The sequence below is a fragment of the Enhydra lutris genome, unplaced genomic scaffold, assembly GCF_002288905.1.
Source record: "Enhydra lutris kenyoni isolate GAN:26980312 unplaced genomic scaffold, ASM228890v2 scaffoldscaffold43, whole genome shotgun sequence".
Taxonomy (NCBI): Eukaryota; Metazoa; Chordata; class Mammalia; order Carnivora; family Mustelidae; genus Enhydra; species Enhydra lutris.
This window is the reverse complement of record NW_019154127.1, coordinates 2,819,871-2,843,643: the sequence shown is the minus strand read 5'-3', so window position 1 is coordinate 2,843,643 and position 23,773 is coordinate 2,819,871.

The window sequence follows — 23,773 nt, the reverse complement described above, 5'->3', positions numbered from 1 at the left end:
AGAGAGAGACGGGGAAGCAGGCTCCCCACTGAGCAGAGAACCCGATGCAGAGCTTGATCCCAGGACCCCGGGATCATGACCTGAGCTGAAAGGAGAGGCTTTAACCCACTGAGCCACCCAGGCGCCCTAACAGTAATCTTTTTTTTTAAGATTTTATTTTTAATTAATCTCTACACAGTGCGGGGTTTAAACCCACAACCCTGAGATCAAGAGTTGCACGCTCCACTGACTGAGCCAGCCGGGTGCCCCCCTTCCCAAAATAACAGTAATCTTCCTTCATATGCCACTTGCTCCGGACTCTTTTTTCCCCCTCTCAGTTTTCTTACAACATGTGCTTTCTGTTAACCTTTCAGTGCCTTAGAGAACAGGGCTCAAAACCACATTAATTCTAGAAGCAATCTTTTTATTACTCTTGACAGTGAACAGGGATTTAAATTTATAGCAATCCTGTTGCACATGCATTAACTGTACATGGAGTTGCACGATTGGTTTTTCTTCTTGTGGAGCTCTTCATGTGCACGGGTCTGAAAACCCTGAATCGGCTTGAAGTGAGAAACTAGTCCAGTTTTACCAAGGAAGATAATAAGTCAAACCAGATCAACTGGGTGAAAAAATGGTTCTTAATAAATTGGTCTGAGAGTGAGTATGGAATATCCTTATTGTTTAATGTTTTTAAGATTTTATTTATTTATTTGACGGAGAGGAGTCAAGAGAGCACAAGCAAGGGGAACATCAGAGGGAGAGGGAAACAGGGTCCCTGCTGAGCAGGAAGCCTGATGTGGGGCTTGATCCCACGATCCTGGAATCCTGACCTGAGCCAAAAGTAGACACTTAACCAACTGAGCCACCCAAGTGCCCCTTATTGTTTATTTTTGTTTTTAAGATGAGAAGTATTCCTGGAGCGCCTGGGTGGCTCAGTGGGTTGAGCCTCTGCCTTGGGCTCAGGTCATGATCCCAGGGTCCTGGGATCAAGCCCCACATCAGGCTCTCTGCTCAGCAGGGAGCCTGCTTCCCCCTCTCTCTCTGTCTGCCTCTCTGCCTTCTTGTGCTCTCTGTCAAATAAATAAATAAATTCTTAAAAAAAAAAATTAAAAAAAAAAAAGATGAGAAGTATTCCAGAAATGCTAAAAGGCTGAATTTTCCAAAGAACAATTCGTATTTTAAATGTTTCAGTGAAGTCAATTGTAACAAAACATGTTTGACTTGAAAGTTTACCTTCTTATTTATTATTTGTGTAACACTTTTTTTTTTTAGATTTTAGAAAGAGGAAGGGAAGCAGGCTCCCTGCCAAGCAGAGAGCCCGATGTGGGGCTCGATCCCAGGACCCTGGGATCACGACCTGAGCTGAAGGCAGAGGCTTTAACCCACTGAGCCACCCAGGCACCCTGTGTAACACATTTCACAGTGAAAACACCCTGTTATTACCCAGGAGATCTGGGGTTGAGTGTTGATTCTTCCAGGGTGTTCCTGGATCTCAGTTTCTTCCTCTAGAAAAGGAGGAGTTAACAAGATGTCTGCTTCCTAAGGCTGCTGTCACAAATTACCACAGACTTACTGGTTTAAAACAACACACCTTTCCTCTCTTACATTTCTGGAGGTCAGAAGTCTGATGGGGATCCCACTGGGCTAAAATCAAGGTGTCAGCAGATCCATGTTCTTTTTCGAGTCTCTTAGACTGAATCCATTTCCTTGCCTTTTCCGGTATCTAGAGGCTGCCTGCCTTCCTTGCCTCCTGGCCACTTCCTCCATCTTCAAAGCGAAAGGCAGCAATGGCCAGTTGAATCTTTGTCACATCGCGTCACTCTGACACTGACTTTCCTGCTTCCCTCTCTGATTTTTAAAGGGATGGCATTGGGCCTACTTTCATGATTATAATGATCCAGCTCATCCAGAGTCATCTTTTTTGTTTTAGGGTCAGCTGATAAGCAGCCTAAATTCCCCTTTGACACGTAACCTAATATATTCATAGGTTCTAGGGATTAAGATGTGGACATCTTTGGGAGCCATTATTCTGCCTACTACACTGGGCAATCTCTTAGCTCTTTCTAGCTCAAAATTTTATAAAAAAGAATCAGTATAAATGTCCACTATTACTTTGGCTTTAAAGGGCAAAAAAAAAAAAGTTGGGATTCCTGAGTAGCTCAGTTAGTTAAGTGTCTGACTCTTGATTTCAGCTCAGGTCCTAGCTCAGGGCTGTAAGTTCAAGCCCCACATCGGGTTCCACATTCAGCAGGGAGTCTGCTTGGGATTCTCTCTCCCTCTCCCTCTCCCTCTGCCCCTCCCCTTGCTCTTGCACACACACGCACACACACACTCTTCTCTCTCTCTCTCTCAAATAAATAAATATTTTTAAAATATAAAGCACAATAAATAAAGCTCAAATAACTAGGTTATAAAGAAATAGAACCATATTTATTGTCTGAATTTTATTTACTATTTTATGTTTTTTTAAGATTTTATTTATTTATTTGACACAGAGAGAGAACGTTCACAAGTAGGCAGATGGGCAGGCAGAGAAAGAGGGCGAAGCAGGCTCCCCGCAGAGCAGAGAGTCCAACATGGGGCTCGATCCCAGGACCCTGAAATCATGACCCAGGCCAAAGGTGGAGGCTTAACCCACTGAGCCACCCAGGCACCCCATAATACTTTATTTTTTTTAAAGAGTTTGTTTATTTGTTTGACAGAGGGAGACACAGCGAGAGAGGGAACACAAGCTGGGGGAGTGGGAGAGGGAGAAGCAGGCTTCTTGCGGAGCAAGGAACCTGATCCCAGAACCCTGGGATCGTGACCTGAGGCGAAGACAGATGCCTAATGACTGAGCCATTCAGGCACTTCTTATTTTATTTTTTAAAGGGAACTATATTCATGTAGTTCAAAAACCAGAACCTAATAAGGACTAGCTTGAAGGTCTCGCTCCCTTCCCCAGTCATGTGTGTATACCATTGTTTTTTGACTTGATCCCTTTTGTCTTTTGTATCAATTTCCTACGTCTACCATAACAAATCACCACAAACTGGGTGGGTCAAAATAACAGAAATTTACGCCTCTATAGTTTTGGAGGACAGAGGTCTAAAATCAAGGTATCAACCGAGTTGTGATTCCTCCAAAGGTTCTAGGGGAGAACACTTCCTTGCCTCTTCCATCTTCTGGTGGCTTCAGGCATTTCTTGGCTCGGGGCTACTTCACTCCAATCTCTGCCTGTGTGGTCACATGGCTTTCTTCCCTGTGTGTATGTCTGTGTGTCCTCTCTTCTTATAAGGACACCAGTCCCTGGATTTAGGGCCCACTGTAATCCAGTATGATACCATCATTACTAATTACATCTGCGAAGACCCTATTTCCAAAAAGGTCATGTTCACAGGTACTAATGGTTTGGACTTACCTTATCCTTTGGGGGTAATATGTCAACCCGTTACACCTATGGACAGACTTATTGGTGTTTCCCATGATTTGCTGGTAGAACAGATGCTGTGTATTTTTTTATGGACTTGCATGCATAGTCTCATGGATTTGCAAAATGTCTCTAAAGTAAGAATTCCTGCAAGTGTACATGCTGAGTCGATGTTTTTGCCAAATTGTACTTGGAAAAGGTTGCATTGGGGGGCCTGGATGGCTCAGTCAGTTGAGCAACCGACTCTTGATTTCAGTTCAGGTCACGATCTCAGGGTTGTGAGATTGAGCCCCATGTCTGGCTCTGCCCTCAGCGGGGAGTCTCCTTAGGATTCTCTCTCTCCTTCTCAGTCTGTTCCTCCACCTGTTCCTGCACTCTCCCTCTCAAATAAATAATCATTTTTTTAATAATTTTTAAAAGATTTTGTATTTATTTTATTTATGAAAAAGAGAAAGAGAGAGAACAGCATGAGCAGGAGGGAGGGGCAGAGGGAGAGAAAGAAGCATCAATCCCAGGACCCTGAGATCATGACGTGAGCTGAAGGCAGTCGCTTCACCAACTCATCCACCCAGTTGCCCCATAAGTAAATAAATCTTCAAAAAGGAAAAATCCCTTCTTTAAAAAACAAAAAACAAAAAAGGTTGCTCTTATTTTCATTCCCACCCTCAGTGTTTGTTTCCCTGAAGCCTCACCAGACCTTTATAGGACCAGTCTCTTTATCTACCAGTCAGAGCTTAAAAATAAAATCTTATTTATTTTAAAGATTTTATTTTATTTATTTGGCAGAGAGAGAGAGAGAGAGAGAGAGAACGGGCTGCAAGAGAAGGAACACAGCAGGGGGAGTGGGATCCGGAGAAGCAGGCTTCCTGCTGAGCAGAGAGCCTGATGCGGGGCTCCATTCCAGGACCCTGGGATCACGACCTAAGCCAAGGGCAGACGCTTAACGACTGAGCCACCCAGGTGCCCCTAAAATCTCATTTAATTTCCATTTTCTTGATTATTCGTGCAAATGAGCACACCTACATGTGCTGTCTCCATCAGTCTACGAATTGCTAGGTATTTCCTGTTCCCCACTGAACTGCTGTTCTGCTTTTTATTTACTCCATTTCAGACACTTTAAGTGCTTCTTTCTTTAGGTCACCATCCTTTCTTTGTTCTGCCACTTGATTGGAATTTGATCTTTTACAGAAACCTAAGGCAAGGGATTGTGTGAAAGGATATATCTCTGGTGAAGGGGTATTAGCTTCTCGGTGTTGAAATTGTTGGATACAGCTGTGCTGTGGGCATTCAAAGCACCTAATAAGATTGTGGCTCTGGGCTGGGTGCAGTTTCTGGACACACACACTCGCAGGGCATAAATAGTTACACCAGAAACGAGGTGTGTTCGAAAGTATGTCCGTAGGTGGGACTTTCTGTGAACCTGCGAGAAGGCACATCCCTCTCTCTCTCTTTAAATGAGAGGGCTTCTCATTTGGGTCATCAAACTGGTGGCAAACATCCAACAGATGACCTGTCCATCCTGACTTTTTCTTGCAACAGAGTCATTTAGTCTGTAATTAAGGAAAGCAAGGAGGGCAACTCTGCTTCTGGGCATATACATAGAGGAACTGAAAACGGGACCCGAACAGCAATCTGTACACCCATGTTGACAGCAGCGGCTATGTGTGTAGTAGCCAAAAGTTGGAGTCAACCCTGGTCTCCATGGACAGATGCATGGGGTAAACATGACATGGCATAAATAAGTTACAGTGGAATACTATTCAGTCTTAAAAAGGAAGAAAGGAAATCCCGTACACTTGCTACAACATGAATGAACCGTGAAGGTACCTCTCATTCTGATGAGTGACATAGGCCAGACACAAAATGACAAATACTGTACGATTCTACCTGTTGGAGAGACCTAGAGTAGTCAAGTCGTAGACACAGAAGGTAGGGTGTCTGCGGCCTGGGGTGCCCAGGGCCAGGGGTGAGGGGAAGGGGGAGCTATTATTAAATGGGTACAGAGTTTCAGTTTTGCAAGATGAGAAGAGATCTGGAGTGGGATGGTGGTTATGCCTACTCAGGTATGAATGCACTTGGTACCACTAAACTGAGTACTTAAAAATGGCTCAGGTCGGGGGCGCCCACGTGGCTCAGTTGGTTAAACGTCAGACTTTGGCTCAGGTCATGATCTCAGGGTCCTGGGGTCGAGTCCCCATGTTGAGCCCTCACGTCTGGCTCTGCATTCATCAGGGATTCTGCTCGTCCTTCTCTCTCTGCTCCAACCCACTGGCTACAAGAAGGCCTCCTAGAAACCAGAGATGGCTCCTTGACCAGAAGTGGTAGTGCAGAGCACTGCTTGGAGCCAAAAATTGGGTGACTCACTGAACCCCTGTGTTGCGAGGTCCCATTTTTGTCGTTGAAGGAAAGCACTGTAGAACAACGTTTGGGATCGCTTATTCATATTAGAGGCGTGGGTGGTAGCCACAAATCCCTTGCACTGTAGATGATTAAGGAAAAAGGGTACTTGCCCTTCCTAGCTTAAAGCTCTTTAGTTTGCAGTTAGAGTCTCGAGAAGGGGGATTTTTTTGCCCTGGCTCTCACACCAGGCCCTCATCAACCCACCCCTCCCCAGCTCTCCACCTCCAACAAGGAGGGATGGCTAATTCGTATAATTTACTTATGATATTTAATTTTCACTCTGTCCTCCCATGTCAGGGTGTAAGCTCTCATGAGTGCAGAGACTCCGGTCTATTGTACTGCCTGGTGTTTTCCAAATGTCCAGATCAGTGTCTGGCGATCAGTAAGCATTTGAGAATGAGTGACTTGTACCTGTACTCCAAACAGCTGGTTGCATATGAGAACTCAAGGCCTCACACAGGGATTGGAGACTTGTCTTCTCCCCTGCTCCCTTTGTCCAGCAAGCCAAGATCCTCTGGTCCAAAGATCTCGGATAGGACTGAGGAAGAAGGAGAGCTGCCTAGAAGGCCCCTCTGGGGCCTGAAGCCCAAACTTGAGCTACCAGCCCTGGGGGAGGGAGCTGGGGATAGGGGTAGGAGAAGAGGGAGACACTGACTTTTACCCATGTCCCCTTTAGAGCCTTTTTTGACTTTGCTGTGTTCATGTACTGTGTTAACTTTTCCAAAATTATTATAGCTTTTAAAAATGCCTAACTATTGGGCACCTGGGTGGCTCAGTGGGGTAAGCCTCTGCCTTCGGCTCCGGTCATGATCTCAGGGTCCTGGGATCAAGCCCCGCGTCAGGCTCTCTGCTCAGTGGGGAGCCTGCTTCCTCCTCTCTCTCCCTCTGCCTGCCTTTCTGCCTACTCATGATCTCTCTCTCCGTGTCAAATAAATAAATAAAATCTTTTTTAAAAAATGCTTAACTATTAAAAAATATTATTAAACAATAAAATAAATACTACTAAGCAAACTTTTACAAGTTATAAGATTCACCTTTGGCTGGGACTTACAAACAAGGCACCCAGCCGCAAATCGGGGAGCTTATGTTATACCCCACATCACCAAACCAAGACTTAACCAAACTCCAGTTTTGGCTCTGCCAGAAAAGGACTCTTAAACCAGTCAGGGTCAGCACTAGCTAGGCAGTCTGCCTGACAGACCCCCTTTGTCTCCTAAAAGGAAAGTGACCTTGCAGTAACTAACCCGCTTTTTTGTCGCATACAACTTCCTTCTTCCTGCTCCCTTCTGACTGTAACAGTCTTCCATTTTGTGCAGCTCCTCACGGCTCCCATCTGCTAGATTGGATGCTGTCTGATTCCAGTCGATTTTTGCTGAAAGTCTAAAAATGTTTAATATGCCTCTGTTTACTTTCAACAAGACTAAAGAAAACATTAGTTCTCAGAGTTTTTTCCTCCAGCTTTAAAAATAACTGAAAGCCATCTCATAGGGGTGCCTTTCTTCGACTTTGACTTCACCTGGTCACCATTAAGTCTCTCTGTAGTGCCAGCAGAGCATTGCCACAGAGTAAACCCTTAATAAATATTTTATGAATAAATTAATTGGTATCAAAAGAAAATTCAAGCTGCTTATGTTCCTCAATTCTGCGTTTTGCTAAGGAAAGGATATTTGCATCAAGTACGATACTGTGAGTGAATATATGTTTGGTCTTCTTCCAGGTCTGGCCCAGAGCTCCTTAAGCCCTTGGAATTCCCTAAGTGTTAAGAGCATTAATGAGGTGACTTTTGGATGCACCTAAGGATGGGAACTGGCTGCCTGAGAACCAGCCATGTGATTAGGGGGTTAGAACTGGAAGTCCCTCACCTACACTAGGGAGAAGGCCTGGACATTGGGTCAATCACCAGTGGCCAGTGGTTTAATTAATCAAGCCTATCCAGTGATGTCTCCATAAAAACCTAAAGGACTGGTTGAGAGAGCTTGTGGGCTGGTGAACACGTGAAGATTTAGGGAGAGTGGCCGCCCTGGAGAGGGCATGGAAGCTCCACACCCTTTCTCCAAGCTTTGCCCTGCGTGTCTCTTCCACCTGACTGTTTCTGAGTTATATCCTTGTATAATGAACCAGAAATCCAGTAAGTAGCATGTTCCTCTTAAGTTCTATGAGCTGCTCTAACAAACTAATCAGGCCCAAGGAGGGGGTCATTGGAACCTTCAGTCTATAGCTGGTCAGTCAGAAGCCCAGGTGATAAACTGGACTTACGATTGGCTTCTGAGGCTTGGGGGTGTGGGGAGACAGTCATATAAGACTGAGGCCTTCCCCAGTGGCATCTGATGCTCTCTCTGGGTAGATACTGTCACAACTGAGTCAATCTGTAGGACACCCAGCTGGTGTCCAGATACTTGTTGAACAGTGTGGGGAGTATCTGCCCTCAACACACACACACACACACACACACACTCTCACACAGGGAATTGGTACTAGATCATTTTACATAGAAAGTAGCTGGGTATAAAATATTTGTTGTTCATTAATTGAGATGATGGATGAGAACCTCAAATTTTAGGCTGGGCCAAGGTGCCCAGACTCTTAAAACTAGAGAAACATGGAAGGTATCTAAGTAGTCATGGAATCCCAAGATGCTGGTCGATTCCCTTTAGAGCCGCTGGGCTGGCACACGTGAAGGGAAGTCCTATCTCAGTCATGTCACAGTCATAATGAAGGAGCTGACCATGAAATGATCATTGAGACAGATCGGTCTCTGCGTTCAATCCACAGACTGCCAGATTTGGAAGACTGTAACAGACTCCCAAACAGATTTGGGAGTATCAGCTGAAGCCCCAAACCAAGAATAGCAGTGACATGTGACTAACTTTCTTTGGGGTTTTGTTTGTTTTTGTTTTTTAATGTTTTATTTATGTGTTTGAGAGAGAGAGAGTATGAGCAGGGGGAAGAGGGAGATGGAGAAGCAGACTCTTCCCGCTCAGCAGGAAGCCCAACACAGGGCTCCGTCCCAGGACTCTGAGATCATGACTTGAGCCAAAGGCAGACTCTTGACTGACTGAACCACGCAGATGCCCCAAGACCCTAACATTCATTCTCCCCTCATAACTTGCTAAGAGGGGTGGCTGGGCCAGTTTTTACCTGCAGCTCTGCCCTCCTTTGAGCTTGATAGGAGAAAGGGAGGGATCTGTCAGCCTGATCAGAGTGAGGATGTTTTTGAAGAACATGTTGGCTTGTGGGAAGGAAGTGTGATTTTCTACTCCTACCCGCCCCCCAAATTCAAGGCAAATAATACCTAAGTATGGTGGTTGCCCACCTGCAAAGGAGAAAGACCCAGTACCAGGCCAAGCTGGAGGAGGTTCAGAGAGTGGCTGGTGGGGGTCAGGAGTTGCAGGGTATTGTGGGATGGGGAGGGGTTGGAGGATGGAGGGGCATTTTGCTTTTTCATTTCACTTTCTGTTCCACTTAAATTTTTTTTTTTTAAGATTTTTTAAATTTGGGGCACCTGGGTGGCTCAGTCTGTTGTGTCTGCCTTCAGCTCAGGTCATGATCTCAGGGTGCTGGGATAGAGCCCCACATTGGGCTCCCTGCTCAGCAGAGAGTCTGCTTCTCCCTCTCCCTCTTCCGCTCTCCCTTGTTCGTGCTCTCTCTTAAATAAAATCTTTAGAAAAAAAAAAAAAGGAAAAAATACACAGTGGAAAAAAGACAGTCTCTTCAATAAATGGTGCTGGGAAAACTGGACAGCTATATGTAGAAGAATGAAACTCGACCATTCTCTTACATCGTACACAAAGATAAACTTGAAATGGATAAAAGACCTCAACGTGAGACAGGAATCCATCAGAATCCTAGAGGAGAACATAGGCAGTTACCTCTTCGATATCAGCCACAGCAACTTCTTTCAAGATATGTCTCCAAAGGCAAAGGAAACAAAAGCGAAAATGAACTTTTGGGACTTCATCAAGATCAAAAGCTTCTGCACAGCAAAGGAAACAGTCAACAAAACAAAGAGGCAACCCAGGGAATGGGAGAAGATATTTGCAAATGACAGTACAGACAAAAGGTTGGTATCCAGGATCTACAAAGATCTCCTCAAACTCAACACACACAAAACAGATAATCATATCAAAAAATGGGCAGAAGATATGAACAGACACTTCTCCAATGAAGACATACAAATGGCTATCAGACACATGAAAAAATGTTCATCATCACTAGCCATCAGGGAAATTCAAATTAAAACCACATTGAGGGCACCTGAGTGGCTCAGTGGGTTAAGCCGCTGCCTTCGGCTCAGGTCATGATCTCGGGGTCCTGGGATCGGGTCCCGCATCGGGCTCTCTGCTCAGCAGGGAGCCTGCTTCCCTTCCTCTCTCTCTGCCTGCCTCTCTGCCTACTTGTGATCTCTCTCTGTCAAATAAATAAATAAAATCTTTTAAAACCACATTGAGATACCACCTTACACCAGTTAGAATGGCCAAAATTAGCAAGACAGGAAACAACATGTGTTGGAGAGGATGTGGCGAAAGGGGAACCCTCTTACACTGTTGGTGGGGATGCAAGTTGGTGCAGCCACTTTGGAGAACAGTGTGGAGATTCCTCAAGAAATTAAAAATAGAGCTTCCCTATGACCCTGCCGTTGCACTACTGGGTATTTACCCCAAAGATACAGATGTAGTGAAAAGAAGGGCCATCTGTACCCCAATGTTTATAGCAGCAATGGCCACGGTCGCCAAACTGTGGAAAGAACCAAGATGCCCTTCAACGGACAAATGGATAAGGAAGATGTGGTCCATATACACTATGGAGTATTATGCCTCCATCAGAAAGGGTGAATACCCAACTTTTGTAGCAACATATACGGGACTGGAAGAGATTATGCTGAGTGAAATAAGTCAAGCAAAGAGAGTCAATTATCATATGGTTTCACTTATTTGTGGAGCATAACAAATAACATGGAGGATATGGGGAGATGGAGAGGAGAAGGGAGTTGAGGGAAATTGGAAGGGGAGGTGAACCATGAGAGACTATAGACTCTGAAAAACAACCTGAGGGTTTTGAAGGGGCGGGGGCGGGGTGGGAAGTCGGGGGAACCAGGTGGTGGGTATTAGGGAGGGCACGTATTGCATGGAGCACTGGGTGTGGTGCAAAAACAATGAATACTGTTACGCTGAAATGAAATTTTAAAAAAGTGATCTCTACACCCAACATGGCACTCAAACTTACAACCCTGAGATCAACAGTCACATGCTCCAAGACTGAGCCAGGTAGGCAACCCCCACTTAATTTTTAATTGTTAAAAAGCTGGTTAAATTTATTGCTTGCTTTGGCAGCACTAAAATTGGAACGATACAAAGAAGATTACTATGACCCCTACACAAGGATGACATGCAAATTTGCAGTGTTCCATATTTTCATCATGATGAGCACTGAATAATTATAGAATTATTGAATCATTATATTGTACACCTGAAATTAATATAACGCTGCATATTAACTTATACTTGAATAAAAAATAAAAAGACTGAATAAATGTAGAAACAGACCATGTTCTTGGATAGGAAGAATAAATATTATAAAGATACCATTTCTCAAATTATTTTACATTTTTAATGTAGTTCTCATGAGAATTCCGGTGGTATTTTGGTTTTGCGGTTGGGTGTTTTGTTTTGTTTTTGTGGAATGCTGACAAAGGATTTGAAAGCTTATTTGGAAGAATAAATTGGTGAGAATGACTTGGCAAATTAAAAAAAAAAGCTGGTTATATTTATATTTAATTTGTTTAAAAGCCACTTTGGCCCCTCTCTTAGGAGAGTGACACTTGGAGATGTTAAATCAATACTTTCCCAGTCTTTTTTTTTTTTTTTTTTTTTGCTTTTTAAGTTTTCATTTAATTCCAGCTAGTTAAGGGGTTAGGTCACTAGGGAGACTCTATGACTCTTGATCTTGCGGTTGTGAGTTCAAGCCCCACGTTGGGTGTAGAGCTTACTTTAAAAATACAATAATAAGGGGTGCCTGGGTGGCTCAGTGGGTTAAAGCCTCTGCCTTCGGCTCAGGTCATGATCCCTGGGTCCTGGGATCGAGCCCCGGCATTGGGCTCTCTGCTCAGCAGGGAGCCTGCTTCCTCCTCTCTCTCTGCTTGCCTCTCTGCCTATCTGTGATCTCTGTCTGTCAGATAAGTAAATAAAATCTTAAAAAAAAAAATACAATAATAATAATTCCAGTTAGTTAAAATACAGTGTTACGTTAGTTTCAGGTATGCAATAAAACGAATGCTTCCCAAGCTCTCAGGTGCCTAAAACCACTTGGAGCTCCAGTAAATGCAGGCTCTGATTCAGCAAATCTGGGGTAGGGCCTGAAGGTTTCCATCAAGCTCCCAGGTGACCCTCTACTGCTGGCAGGGGAACCACACCTTGAGTAGCAAGTGTTAAGCTCCTTGCCCAAGGCTACCCAACCAGCTCTGGAATTCTGACCTATTGTGTCCCAAATAAAGAAATAGATTGACATTTACTCTCGACAAATAAAATATATCTACCTGTTTACTTTAAAAAAAAGATGGGCTTACTCTCGCCTTTTCTTTTAGTTTATCTTGACAACCTATGGAAATCAGAACGCTGTAGATGGTCGCCAGCCACCTGCATTGCCTGTTATGCTGGCTGTTTCCATGTTAGTGTGGGGAAATGGTTTAATTTTAAACAATTACAAATGATTCTGTTAAATCACAGCTTCCCATAGAGTTAGATTTCCCCTTAAGCAGTTACGTAGCCAGTTACATAACCAGCAACTTGAGATAGTGTCCTTTGTCCTTTGCTAGGAATTTGCTGGAAAAGAGCCCACCAGAGTGAAGCCGTTCCTTACTCCTTTCCTAACCCTGCCCTTGGGTCACCAAAGGGAACCCTGCTTATCCCACTGAGCAATCCTCCTGAGCCATGCCAGGGTGACATGTATGGCCATGCCTCACACTGGGGGGTCCTGAGTGCCAAACCATTGCATTAAGCCTTCCTGGCCTCCCTCAGTGGCAGGGTTCATTATACCCCTTTTAGAGACGAGGAAACAGATTTTTGGCCAAGGTCACACACCCAGGGCTCAAAGCTTTATCCCTTTGATGCCAGAGTCCCTGCTCTTGACCTCTTCACTCTGCTGAAAATCATATGGGTCCCCACTGGGGCAAGTCTTGGAGGAAGACCCTGGAGCCTTTTTAGTGGGTTTCAGTAGAGCAGGGCCCTGTTCTGTAACCTGCCTTCCCTCCTCATGGAGAGGACTGTAGCTTTCTTAATTTTCATATAAAGGAGATTAATTTCTGTTTCAAACCCTCAGAAGTCTCATCTCAGCCAGTTCAGTTCACCTTAGTTGCTTGCACGCTTTCTGGGGCAAGTTAGGGCTTCTTCATCAAGTCAAAGGTCGCTTCCCTTTTCTTTTCCCACAGAAGTTCTTAACAGTTGGTTTTTTTTGTTTGTTTGTTTTTTGTTTTTTGTTTTTTTTTAGATTTTGTTTATTTGACAGACAGAGATCACAAGTAGGCAGAGAGGCAGACAGAGAGGAAGGGAAGCAGGCTCCCTGCCAAGCAGAGAGCCCGATATGGGGCTCGATCCCAGGACCCTGGAATCATGACCCGAGGCGAAGGCAGAGGCTTTAACCCACTGAGCCACCCAGGCGCCCCCCCCACAGAAGTTCTTAATTGCTGATTCATTCTTGTCTTTCAAGTCTCTATTTCAATGTCAACTTTTAAAAAATTTATTTTAGGTAATCTCTACACCCAGCGTGGGGCCTGACCTCACAGCCCCCAGATCAAGAGTCACTGTGCTCTTCCAACTGAGCCAGGCAGGCGCCCCTCAGTGTCACCTTCTTAAAGAGACCATTTGTGACCATGGGAAAACCACTCAAACAGTTTCAATCTCCCTGGAAACAATGACCACCTGTTGGTATTTTTTTAGTTGGTTTATTTTGTCATTTGTGTCTGCCTATCATCACTCCCACCAATGCTTGGCCTTAATAGATGCTCGGAAAATATTTGTCAATAAATAAAGTATCCCTGGGAGGAACCTTCTGGTTCCTTTGCAGGAATTCAAGAAGAGGAAAGGAGCACAGAGAGAGCAAAATCATTCATGACAAGTCTTCTCATTATTTCAGTCTTGTGCCCAAAATAAGCACCCACCAAGGCTTTAGTAATCCAGGAGTTGGGTTTGGGTCTTTCCAAGCTTTTGTCTGTGTTATGAAGAAATAAAACAGTTGCCCATGGCTGTGGCTTCCTATCCACAGAAGGCTGGAAGAGAATGGAAATCCTGAAAACACCTGGGATGGGCTTGGGAAACCGGAAAGAAGGTCTTCTGCCGTCCTTCAGGACACACCAGTGCTCTTAGGGAAGGCTCTGAGGCGAAGTGAACCAGACTTTTCTCTGTACTCCAAGCTCCCTGCCTGCCCCTCCTTCTTCTCCACCCCTCTGTTTTAAGGCTTGGCCTCCTCTCTATCGAACTTTGTCCTTATTCAGGGATAGACTCTTTTTCCAAGTGTCAACAACATTCCCACGGCTAAGATTTAAAAAGCGAATAAAGAGGGTGAACTTACACCTTTTGCATAAACTGCAGGGAAATTTTCATTGTAACAGTACCTCACCGGGAAATGTAATTTGATAGAAGAATGAGGTTTGTTAATCTTTTGGATTCCTTTTTTTTTTTTTTTTTCCTTTTTGCTGCCTAAACTGAAAATGTGTGCCACCTAGGGGTGCTGCAAGCACTGAATCAGAGAATGAGACTGAAACCAGCTGGGCCTGACCCCAGAGACAAGTGGGCTCAAGCTAGCACTTTGCTTCCACCCTTGACGAGCAGAGAAACGTGTGGGACTGTACATTTGCTTGTAGAGGGCCATCATTAAATTCACTTCTGGGCTCCCCTGTGCCACTCCTGCCTTCTGTTCTGCTCAGTTTCCATTCCTTGTCCCGGTGAGCAGGTAACCCCACTTGTCGGAATGAATTACAAAGAAAGGGCATTGCACAATAGAGACTGAACCGTGCCCAAAGAGGGATCTGGTCTTTGCCCTCCAACCCACAGGAGACGATCTCTAAACCCTGAGAATATCCTGCCCAATAAAAGTGATTTTGTTTACTTGGGTGCATTGTGCCATGCCAGATAGTCCAATGAAGGGATTTGTGGCTAGGGCTTTGGTCATGCAGTATAAGGTTAGCCCTTGGATAGACTGGAGACTGAGGTCAGCCATGCGGGCTGCTGACCATGTCCTCGAGATCAAGCCCCAATAAAAACACTGCACACCATGGCTTGAGTAAACTTTCATGGTTGGCAATACTCCATGCATATTGTCACGCATTGTCTCTAAGAGTTAACACTCTCCATGACTTCACTAGGAGAGGACAGCTTTGTGTGTGTATGGAACTCTCCTGGCCCCACCGTATGGGTCTCTTCCCTTGGCAGATTTTAATCCATATCCTTTCACTGTAATAAATCATAACAGTGACTACAATGGGTTCCAGCAAGTTCTGAGAGTCTTTCTTGTGAATTCTTGAACTTAGGGTGGTTGTGGGGATCCCTGGACTTGCCATGGTGTCAGAAGTAAGGGTAGTCTTGGGACCTGTTCCGTAACTTCACAGGCACTTACTAGGAATCTGAACATGGGATCGCCTGTCCTGGATTCGCCACTTACTGGCTGGATAAGCCACTTCATCTCCTTGAACCTCCATTTCCTCACTCAGTGGGGAGGGTGTTGTCTGTGTGCCCTCTGTAGGCGACTGCTGTGCAGACTGAGATGGAAGCAAAACGGCTGGGCATGTTGTCCAGGTCCATGCCAATGCACCACTGGCACACATGTATCAGATGCCCTCCCTCGTCAAGGCAAATTCAATAATGATGATGACCATGACGTTGAGGACCCCATTCCTACAATCTGACTGTGTCTGTCTAGACAGGGAGGAAAGAGGGGTTGGGATTGAAGAAGTACCTGGAGCCCGAGTGGAAGCCATTTCTCTGAAATAAGGTCTTAGGAGGGGCACCTGGGTGGCTCAGTGGGTTAAAGTCTCTGCCTTCGGCTCAGGTCACGATCTCAGGGTCCTGGGATCGAGCCCCGCATCGGGCTCTCTGCTCAATGGGGAGCCTGCTTCCTCCTCTCTCTCTGCCTGCCTCTCTGCCTACTTGTGATCTCTGCCTGTCAAATAAATAAATAAAATCTTAAAAAATAAAAAATAAAAAAATAAGGTCTTAGGAGCCACTTAATCTAGTGGAAAAAGGCAAGCTCTGTGCGGCTTCACAAGACACGAATTGAAGCCACAGTACACCTGTCATCAGGACAAAAACTCAAAATCTTGACAAACTACTCTGTGGCGAGGCTGTGAGGAAGTGGGCACTTGCACGTGTCTGGTGGAAATACAAAAGGGTACATCCCCTAATGAAGGGACTTGAGCAACATCTAACAAAAGTACACAGTATTTACCTTTGACCTAGAAATATCACTTCTGGGTACTATCCTAGTCACCAACCCCCATATATATCTTCTTTATAGCTTTCATCTAGATTCACCAGTTGTTAACATTTTTGTCACATTTGCTCATGGGCACTCTCTCCATATACGTACGTTTGTGTCTAGATATACGTGTATATGTGTATGTCTCTACCTGTGCGTTTATCTAATATAGAGACATTTTTGCTGAATCACTGAGACTAATTTGTACCCTTTGCACCTAAATAATTCAGAGTCTATCTCCTTTTTTTTTTTTTTTAAGATTTTATTTATTTATTTGACGGAGAGCGAACAAGCAGGGGGAGCTGCAGGCAGAGGGAGAGAGAGAAGCAGGCTCTTGCTGAGCAAGGAGCCCGATGTGGGGCTCGATCCCAGGACCCTGAGGTCATGACCTGAGCCAAAGGCAGAGGCTTAACCCACTAAGCCACCCAGGCGCCCCAAGAGTCTATCTCCTAAGAACAAAGACATTCTCTTACATAATCTTAGATTCAAATTCAAAAAATTATTATATTATTGTTTAATATATTTTTCATGTTCACATGTTGCTAATTGTTCCAGTAATACCCTTTATAAACCTTTATTTTCAGGCTTGGCTCCAGTCAAGAATTAAGCAAGACATTTAATTGTCAAATCTCTTTACTCTCCCATGATCTATCTGGAAGCACTTCTCCACCTTACTTTGTTATGCCACGTACATTTCTGAAGAGCACAAGTGCCTAGTTTTGAGGAGGGTCCCTCAGTTGGGGCTTATCTGATTGCTTCCTTGAGCTTATTCTGGTTCCACATTTTGGTCTGGAGTAATGTGATTTCAGTTTGTCCTGTTACTAGTGTTTGAATGTTGGACACTTGATGTGGTAGTCAACGTGATGATGTCTGGAATAGTTCTCACGATAAAGGTACTCTCTCCTTTGTATAATTAATAACTCACCTGTGGGGAGGTATGTAGAGCCTTCGTTACTATCCCTCTCCAAACTGCCTCGCCCCAAAGAATCACTTAATGAACTCGGATTTTGTAAAGAAAATGGAGTCTCCCCTGACTTTGGCAAGATCCCAAAAATATGCCCATCAGTGCGATATCTGTTTTCAGGGTAAACGGGACAGTGTCAAGCTCAGGAGTCTTTACCTGGTCTCCCCAAGGGGTCCTTGGATAGAATTCAGAGGGGTCTTGAACTTGGCTGGGAAAGCAATTAGGTTGATATTTTCACCACCCTTTTAGTAAAATTCATTATTCTTTTCAATTATGAATGAGACAACAGAGCATAGCAGTGCCAGTATCTGTGCCATTGGAAATTACAGATGTTTTTATATCACATTACAACTGACACAAAATCACCCTCATCATTCCTTGGAAATCCTCAGTTTAATTACACTCCCCACTAGATCTTGCTATTCAGTGTATTAATAAAGAAGGCACTTATATTACACATCAGATTTTAAATACATTTTGGTGTTAGGATTTCAACAATATTTCCTTTGTAAACATGTGTATTTTATTTTATGCACTTGTCTTAATGTGTTTGGGCTGTTGCAACAAAATTCTAGAGGCTGGGTAGTTTATGAACAACAGATATTTATTTATTACAGTTCTGGAGGCTGCAGGTCTGAGATCGGGGGCCGGCAAGGTCAAGTGCTGATGAAGGCCATCTTCTTCTGGCTGCGTCCTCATGTCCTCACGTGGTCAAAGGGGCAGGGAGCTCTGCCTGGTCTCTTTTATAAGAGCATTAATCCCAATTATGGGGGTTCCACTCTCCTGACATAAGCAACTCCCAGAGGCCTTGCTTCCTAATTACCATCACATTGGGCATTTGGAATTCAACAGATGAATCTGTGGGGGACATAAGCAACCGGACCATAGCAGCACTTGGGAACATCCTGAGCAGGAGTCCATGGCACAAAAAAGGTTAACAACCCTTGCCTCCGTCCTGTCTCCTCTCCAGCTGGTTCTTCTTACTTGTCCAGGATAACCTTTTGAAAACACCAGGCTTCCTGGTTTTCCTCCATGGCTCTCTAGCATTTGCTGGTTTAGACACCAGCGTAAAAGAAACTGCTTAGAAGTTTGCCGCCATCTCGTCTCAGGTTTCTGGCCCTACCCAGACACCACTCTGTTTAGTCGCTCAGGATGTGGCCTTGGGGGAGAGAGGGGAGAAAACCTGCAGCTCTTCCATGACCCCAGACCAAATGATTCCTTCCACCGCACACGGTTATAAATTAGGTTTGTGGGGTTGAATAGATGCAGATCCCCACTTTGGAATAAGAACAGGCAGGCTCAGGTGAGAAGCCGCAGGGTTGGAACCGAAGGCTTTTGGTCGCTGGCCTGGAGCCCCCAGTGCGCTATAGAACACCAAGGGCCTGGCCAGTGTCAACACTTTATGACCTGGAATTTCTCTCAAACAACTGTGACTTCTGTGTTCTTACTGGATTGAGGAAACAATCTTTCTAAGACAAGCTTAGTGCAAAGATAAATAAGTCAGCAAGAATTACACCTGCCAGTTTCTGTTCGGAGGTGACATTTGCACATAAAATGATTCCCAAAACCCCTGAATTTCTTCTTCCCAAGAGCCTCCCTGGCTCGCTCTAATTTCCATATCTGAAAAATGCCAACGATTCAGAAAAGTACAGAGAATGATTTAATGAACTCATCACCTACATTCAACAATTACCATTTTGCCTTTTTTGCCTCATGCTTCCTTTTATATCATTTCCCGAAGCATTGTACAAACATCATAGCAGCTCAACTTGAAATAAGGGACAGTATATTCCAGAACCATAATTCCTTTGTCACACAGAAGAAAGTTAAAGTTTGCACAATGGTGACTTTATATTACGATTTTTCTACATTTATTAGCAGGTGTCCTCTGTAAAGCGGAGGCCTTTCTCCTCACTCGGGCCTATTTGGTGACCCTGAAATAAAATTTCTGTAGGAAAGGCAAGATAAATGTCCACATATTTCCCTTTAACGATCCATGTTCCAAGTAAGGAGTTGGAGCAATAGCTACCATCAGTGGTGACGAAGCATTATTTTAGGGACAAAAGAACTTTCTCTTTTCGTTGAATATCATCATGAGTTCATGGTTGGGGGTTTCCTTGTGGGGGGGGGGTGGTCTCATTCTAGAGTCTCAGTAAAAACAAGTTTGTTTTGTTTTTTACCTTGTTAACTCATAATTCTAGTTTTCCATCTTATCCATATTGTGATATGAGACAATTTCATTGCACTCTGGTCAGTAGTATACTTTATGCTTTCCCTTTGCTACACTTTGATTATAAATCCCCTTGGGTTGGGCACCTGTATTGCTACCCATACTTCATATGAGAGTTAACTTTATGCCTCAGCTTGACCAGGCCATTGGGTACCTGGACATTTAGTCGAACATTATTCTGTATCTGTAAGGGTGTTGTTTTTAATGAGAATAACAGTTGAATGGGTAGACTGAGTAAAGCAGCTTGTTCTCCCCCATATAGGTGGGCCTCATGCCATCCACTGAAGACCTGAACAAAACAAAAAGACTAATTAAGACGGAACTTCTGCCTGACTCTGTGAGTCGGAACGTCCATCTTCTCCTGCCCTCCGACTACAACTTACATCCGCTCTCCCGGTTCTCCAGCTGGCCGACTGCCGATCTGGGGACTTCTCAGCCTCCATAATCACGTGAGCCAGTTCCTTCCCTGACTAATGCATTTTGCTACCAAGATGTACCTTCTCATACACGTTTCTTTGTGTCCCCGGGCAAGCATGAACTTGCTACGTGATGGGCAGGCAGGCACACACTTAATTTCTCTGTGTTCTGAGGCACTTCCCTCCAGACCGGATGAACCTGGTTACACAACGGCAGCTGTGTGAGAGTTTTTGATGCCTCACATTTTCACTGACACTTTATTTGCATTTTTTTAAGTTTATGGCATTTCCTTTCTGCCCCACAGCCTTACTGGCTTCGTTTAGCCAGAAGTCCGCACAGATCAAAGTGCGCACAGGAACTCATGTCCCACCTCCTCGCTTCCCACCTCCTCGCTACCCACCCATTCAGAGATGAGCTCTCTGCCTCATCTCTCACTCTCAGACAACCCTCTCCTGCTTCCAGCTAAGTGGGCCTTGTGCTGCTCCTCAGCCACACAACTTTGGTTCTCAAGCCCTTCCCTTCGCTGCGTGCTCTGCCTGGACAGCCGCTCCCACAGACACACTCAACTGTAGGACTTGTCCTTGAAGATGTCTGTGATGTGTGATTTATAATAAGAAATACATATTTAGGGGGCGCCTGGGTGGTTCGGTTGAGCTCAGTTCATGATCCCAGGGTTCTGGTGTAGAGCCCTGCATCCGGGCCCCATGCTCAGCAGGGAGTCTGCTTCTCCCTCTTCCTCTGCCCCTCCCCCCTCAGATAAATAAATAAAAATTTTTTAAAAAAGAAATACATATTTGGTCTTCGTCCCCACACCTGGCTCAGAGCTTCTAAAACCCTGGGAATCTCATAAGTAAAAATAGCCATAAGGTGTCTTGATATTCCGAACAAGCCCCTCTCAGCCACACGTGAGTTTAGGTCAGTGTGGGGATTTTTGGGAAGCCCCGAAGGTTGGTGGTTGGTTGCCAGGGAAACAGACGTATGTTGGAGGCTAAAACTCTCAGTCCTGTGTCTCCTGACCTTTGGGGAAGGGAGAGAGGCTAGAGGTTGAATCAATTGCCAATGGCCTGTGATTTCATCAATCCTACCTATGTCATGAAGCCTCCATTAAACCCCAAAAGGATGGGGTTCAGAGAGCATCCGGGTTGGTGAGTACCTGGAGGGGCTAGGACAGCGGTGCACTTGGGGAGGTCGTGGAAGCTCCACGCCCCTTCCCTCGTACCTTGCCCTCTGCATCTCTTTCATCCGACGGTTCCTGAGTTATACTCTTCCATAATAAACCGGTAATCTAGTAAGTAAAATGTTCCTTTCAGCTCTGTGAGCCTTGCTGGCAAGTTAATTCAACCCAAGGAGGGAGTTGTGGAATCCTCCAATTAATAGCCAATCACCAGAAGCACAGGGAACAGCTTGGACTTGGAGCTAGCATCTGAAGGGTGGCGGGAGAGGGAGGGGAAGCCTAGTGGGACTGAGCCCTTAAGCTGTGGGAGCTGACACTATTCTGACCCTGTCTGCAGGTAGATAGTGTCAGATTGGAGCTAACTGCCCATGGCCATGGCGACGGAGAAAACACATATTGGAATTGAGTTCCCTTATCTTCGCCTCTGGTGGAAGTGAGCATAAGTTCATATGCCTTCCATTCACGCATGCTTTCCTTCTGCTCACAGTTTTTTGTATAATCCCCTTGTTTCAATCAGTTATGGTCACTAGTCTATTTTTTTTTTACCCTAGTATATTTATTAGATTAAGAGAGCGTCTTTCCTGGTGATCATCAGTTCTAAGGATTCTTTTCCTTTTAATTGCAGTAAAATATGCATAAATTTACCATTTCTAAGTGTACACTTGAGTGGAGGTAAAGTACACTCACATTGTTATGTAATCCTCACCATCCATCTCCAGACACATCATTCCTGGCTATAAGTAATCATCTCTTTTTATTCATTCATTCATTCATCCATCCGTCCATCCATTTATTTATTTGTTTATTTATTTTTTAGTCATCTCTACACCCAATTTGGGGCTCAAACTTTCAGTCTTGAGATCAAGAGTCACATGCTCTACGGACTGAGCCAGCCCGGCACCACTCATTTTTTTTAAATTGTGGTAAAATACACCACAGTGAAACGCCACTGTGGCATTCAGTACATTCACATTGTTATGTAACTATGGCCACCATCCATCTCCAGAACCTTCTCATCATCACAAACTGCAACTCTGTAGCCATGACATAAGACCTCCCCATCCCCGTCCCCGTCCCCCAGCAATTGTGCCCACCATTCCACTCTGTGTCTCTGCGAACCTTGCTCCTCTGGTATCTCCTATAAGTGGAATCACACAGTATTTGTCTTCTTGTGACTGGCTTATTTCACTTAGCATAACATCCATCCATGTTGTAATAGGTGTCAGAATTTCCTTCCTTTTAAAGGCTGAATAATACTCCGTCGCATGTATAAAGCACATTTTGGTTATCCGTTCCCCCATCAGTGGACGTTCAGGTTGTGCTTTATTGGTTTTGATGCCCAGATTTTCTCCCCTTGGAGCCGTGGGCACTCCTTCAAGTTGGTTCTCAGTTTTCATGACAGGACACCACTGGTCTTCGATCTTGCTTTCTGTGATAGAAAGGTCACTCCCAGGGCACCTGGGTGGCTCAGTGGGTTAAAGCCTCTGCCTTCGGCTCAGGTCATGATCCCAGGGTCCTGGGATCGAGCCCCACATCGGGCTGTCTGCTCCACAGGGAGCCTGCTTCCTCTTCTCTCTCTCTCTCTGCCTGCCTCTCTACTTGTGATCTCTGTCTGTCAAATAAATAAAATCTTTAAATGTAGAAGGGGAGTGATATTTCTTTTCTTTTCTTTTTTAAAGAAAAGAAAAGAAATATCACTCCCCTTCTACATTCCTTGCCAAAGACCTGAGGTTTGGTCTTTCTCAAAGAATCCCAGGTTCCTCTTAGTTGGTAATGGGATTTAGACACCAAAATGTGGGCCTCTGTACTACACGTGTCTTAACTTTCCTACTAGAATGTGTTGTGTGAAGAGAGCAGTGACATCTTATTCACCTTGGTTTTATCACAGTACTTCACCCACAGCAGGTATGGAATCAATTTTTGTTCCTTTAGATTCAAAAAATGTCTTCACTCTTGGGGTGCCTGGGTGGCTCAGTCGGACTTTTGGTTTTGGCTCAGGTCATGATCTCAGGGTCATGAGATGGAGTCCTATGTCAGGCTCTGTGCTGGGCATGGAGCCTGCTTAAGGTTCTCTCTCTCTCTTCCTCTCCCTCTCCTCCTCCCCTACCCACCCCCACATGCATGTTCTCTCTCTGAAAAGAGAAAGTTATATTGAGGTATATAATTGACATACAACGTTACATTTGTTTCAGGCATACAACATAATTATTCCATATTTGTATACACTGTGAAATGATCACTACATTTCCAGTTAACATTCTGTCACCAAACCTAGTTATAAATGTTTTCTTCTTATGATGAATCTTTAAAGAATCTACTCTCTTAACAGCTTTGAAATATGAAACTCAGTATTATTAACTGTAGTCACCATGCTGTACCTTACATTGCCAGAACTTACTTATTTTATAGCTGCAAGACCATACTTTTTTTTCCCCTTCACCCATTCCTCCCCTGGCCTGCAGCCACCAAATCTGTTCTCTGTATCTATGGGCTTGTTTCTTTATTTTTTTTTAGTTTCCACATATGAGATTATATGGTATTTGCCTTTCTCTCTGACTTATTTCACTTAGCTTAATGCCCTCAAGGTCCACCCATGTGTTACAAATAACAGGATTTCACTGTGTACCACACCTTTGGTCATCCATCCATCGACATTTGGGTTGTTTCCATGTCTTCGCCATTGTAAATAATGCTGCAGGGAACATGCAGGTGCAGATAGCTTTTCAAATTAAG